General features: G+C 39.4%; 1 protein-coding gene across 2 annotated transcripts in view; it reads right to left on the bottom strand.

Moving 5' to 3' along the window:
* LOC141435443 (carbonic anhydrase-related protein 10-like) overlaps positions 1-3,969 on the bottom strand; it is a 96,481-nt gene that overhangs the window by 69,284 nt on the left and 23,228 nt on the right. The window lies entirely within an intron of this gene.

Genomic DNA, 3,969 nt, shown 5'->3' with positions numbered 1-3,969 from the left:
TTGCACTAAACGAATACTTGATTTGGTAGTTTAGGAGTTTAATAGTAACTTCAATAATTATAATTGCCATTTTGTTTAGTATTTGATATCAAATTCTAGTTAGACTTTCGAGTATCGTTTACGTGACAACAGCTGGTTCGAGCTGTCTGAGATACGGTTTAGTAACATTAATGCGCCTAGAAGCTAGGTCCGTTTAGAAATTTCATGTATTTTCAACTAAAATTCAATTATTTAATTATTATCATAATAATTTAAAATTCAAATTATGTAATATTTTATTTGTATGATATGTGTCTAACTTGAGAATTTTACAGCCAATAATAAGAACGTGAGATTTATAAATAGCCAATCGAGACCGAATATAGGCTTGACGAGAAGAAGTCTATTAGAAGAGAAATACCATTAAAATAATTTTTTACCACTTTTTAGGGGTAACGTTTCATACTTTATACAGGCTTTTCTTTGACTTGCTCTGTTTATGTATTTATTCATTTATTTGTTTTGGTTGTTTAGATGTCGTCTTTTGTTTGGATCGAATCTTGGGAGCTGGGTTTGGCCAGCTTCCGACGCAGGTTTGATTGACTTGGTTTGGCGTACTTGTGTGGGATGGTGACTGCACGGTGGTCTGAGATGCAGCGGTTTTAAGAGTATAACGAGCACAGTCAACAAACAACAAAAATCACATAAATTGTTACTAAAAATACGAAATGAGTACTTTTCGACCAACTACAATAATTGTTTTGTCAAGTCAATTGGAAAGCAATTGATTCTCTTAGCAAGTTGATATTTTGCACTGGGCAAACGTGGGGGCTGGAGCCCGGACTTCGCGTTCTGAAAGGAGGCCGGAGCCGGCGATGGGACGTGTATCGGTTTGCATGATGATGATGATGAATTTGTTCAGTGTTGGAGTTGCAATTTGTTGATGGCAATACAGGGAGTAGTAGGGAGGTGTAGTAAAGATATGTTTGAGAACCCCGTTTCCGGGAAGAATGGAAGTTTCTAGAAGCCTCGAAGGTTATAAAAAGCGCGTTGCGCGAGCGGGCTCGCTCTTTCTTTCCTTCTTCGGCTCTCGGCCGCGTAAGCAGAAACTCTGCCCGTTCAGGTATGTGGCTTCAGGTTTGCCAAATCCTCCATTTTGTGAGTTTTCTTGTTTAATTCTTATTGGAAAATAGCAATGAGATGCTGTTGTTTCCTAGCAGTATTCTCGTTATTTTCTGTAGTTTGCTTGTTTAATTATCCCTGTAATCGTCGGTTGTTGGCGTGTCCGGCACGTGGCCGCAGTGGTCTCTGGGTGCTGCAGTGGGGTCCTGTTGAGATGTGGCGCCCTATTCAGATCGCGACTGAAGCTGGGTGCTTGTTGCATTTTCTTCCAAGGATTCGCGTTGTCGGTATTCGGACCTATGTAGCGTGCTAGCGTGGCGTGTCTGGATATGCTTCACGACTGCCTTTGGGTTAAAGAAAGTTCTAGAACGTAGATTCATTCCTAGAATTGCTCACAAATTGGGCGTGGCTCCTATTGTTTTTGATACAAATGGGACTGCCGTGGTGGCACTATCTGAAGGCTGCTTCAACCTCCGTGCCAAACCGCTAGGCAGGTTGAGATTCTCTCGCGAAGTGTAGAATTAGGCAGGTCCATATAGTGATCTAGATTTCCGCGATTAATTATTGTTTGCGTGCGAAATAGGGTTTGTAATTTAGCTAGGAGCGTGATGTTTGTGTGTAGTGAAAAATAGGCATTTTGTGATGTGTTTCTTGTGTAGTGGTTGTGAATACCAGGTGATTGTTTATTACCTTACAGGTAAATAAGAGGTAATGAGCATGCTTTTGGTATGGTTTAGGGAGTATGTCAGATTTGGAGAAGTTTTTGGTTCCATCCTACCTCAATTCTGTTTGTCAGAAAGTCCTTTTCTTTATTAGATTATAGAAGTCCTTGTTTAAAATTATATTGGAACCGAGACTTTTCTTAAATCAGACTATACTGCGTTAGGGCGTGAGAACCGTAGGAAAATCTTGAGGAGACCTAGGACCATGTGTTTAATCTTACGTTTTGTGTGTTTTATATGTGGGAATGCACTGCGAATGCGTTTCTGATCATAATTTTGCGTCATTGTATGGATGGATAGTGTCTATCACGAGAATTACTATCTACATCTCTCACAAGTCTAACATTGATAGACCTAAATGAGCTAAGAATTATTTGCCTCGAGGAAGACATAACCCATTCAGACAATTAGTGTCCTATGACATGTTTTGCACTATAGTTTCTTATATTATTTGGTATCTATGCATTATATCACACCAAATATACCTACACTCACTTCACACTGTAACTTGTTAGTTATTTATTGTGTAATTCTGAATGGATTAGAATCGCTTATACAGCATTCTATGAACTTTCAGAGTGAGGTAATTGTGAGAACTGTAGTCTCTGTAGACTAATATTGCGCAGTATTGGGTTACAGAGATGAGGTAATGCGGAGCTGCCTTAATTTCATAATAATTAGAATCCATAGTCTTATCTGGGTGCTATTGTCCAGTAAGCGATCATAACTCATCAGTGTTTTATTTTAGGCTCCATTGGGCTATTACCTGCCTAACTAGAGTCTGAATTTCGTCATGTTCGAGGTTGGCTCTAATAGCTTACTTTGGGCGTGTCGGGTTCTTACGGATTAGGTGGAAGGCTTGTGAACGATAATCCTAGTGATTTTTGTCCGGCTATTTCACCCGTATTTGTAGTCTATTAGTGAAGGCAGATTGGAGAATGAATAATGGTTATTACACTTGAGCTGAGTTAGGCTGACCGGCCATCAGTAAAACCTGTGTAATTTAACATTTTCAAGCTCTAAGCTGAAGTCATCACTAAGAGATGGTGCTGATTGGCCTCCCTCTGGGACCCCCAATAGCGTAATAGCTCTAACTTAAAAGCTTGCTTTGTGATGTCAGAGAATCTCAGATTGGATCTGGATTCCCTGTTATGACAAGGTGAGATCTGTCCTCTTGTGTTTCAACCATATTATGATCATTTATTGGACTAATATGTACACCTATGATCTATGACTACTTGCTTTGTGAATTTGGGAAGCTCCAGGTAAGGTACTGGTTATCTGAGTAAATGAGTTTTATGCAATGCTTATCATTTATCTCATGGCAATTCCTTTGTCTATCATAACCCTACCGCTCCTTGTGAGTAACCTGATTCATAATGGTATTAAACTTTTTTTTTGTGTTCAGGCATTGTAGCTGAACTCTATATCCAATTTTACTAAAATGCTTATTCATGTGTTTGTGTACTGTGTATGTATACACGGATATTCACAGCACACTATACAAATCTGTGGTGGTATGGTGTCATGTCATCCACAACTTATATCTAATTTCCTCACTTTGAATAATTGGGTTGGCTGTGGGTTGCATTTCAAAGTAGTCATGACATTGTTGATACTTACATTGGTAAGCGGAGATGCTTGATGAAAAGATTTGTCTTCCTTATGGCTCCATATTGTTTGAGTGTGGACACTTACTTCAGGGTTGATATGTTATTATATCACCACAACCTTACTTCTTGTTCAGGGCGACTGGGATGGTTGTGGGCCGCATTCCAAAGTAGCTGTGTCATTGTTGATACTTACATTAGTAAGCGGAGATGCTCAGTGAAAAGTGGCTTGCCGTCTCAACCCCCCGACTGTTCTGGGCAAAACCATACACTTGTCATGTCTGTTTACAGCTTGGCATTATCACAAAACTTTGTAATTCACTGGTTTTGATCTTTTTAGACATCCCAGTGGTTACACAACTAAAACCTGTGTATATTGCACAGATATGCAACATATGAGTCAGGCATTGGTTGGATTGGATGTGTTTCCTTCCACCTTTTTACTATTTATGGAATTGGGTTTACTCATTCCATCTAACCTGTCCTCTTTTGAGTTGACTAGCACCGCAGTTAGTGCAGTAAATGTAAATCATACT

Source organism: Choristoneura fumiferana, chromosome 15 (assembly GCF_025370935.1).
Source record: "Choristoneura fumiferana chromosome 15, NRCan_CFum_1, whole genome shotgun sequence".
Taxonomy (NCBI): Eukaryota; Metazoa; Arthropoda; class Insecta; order Lepidoptera; family Tortricidae; genus Choristoneura; species Choristoneura fumiferana.
Note: the sequence above shows the minus strand (reverse complement) of the source record. Positions and strands in the feature narration are given on the sequence as shown.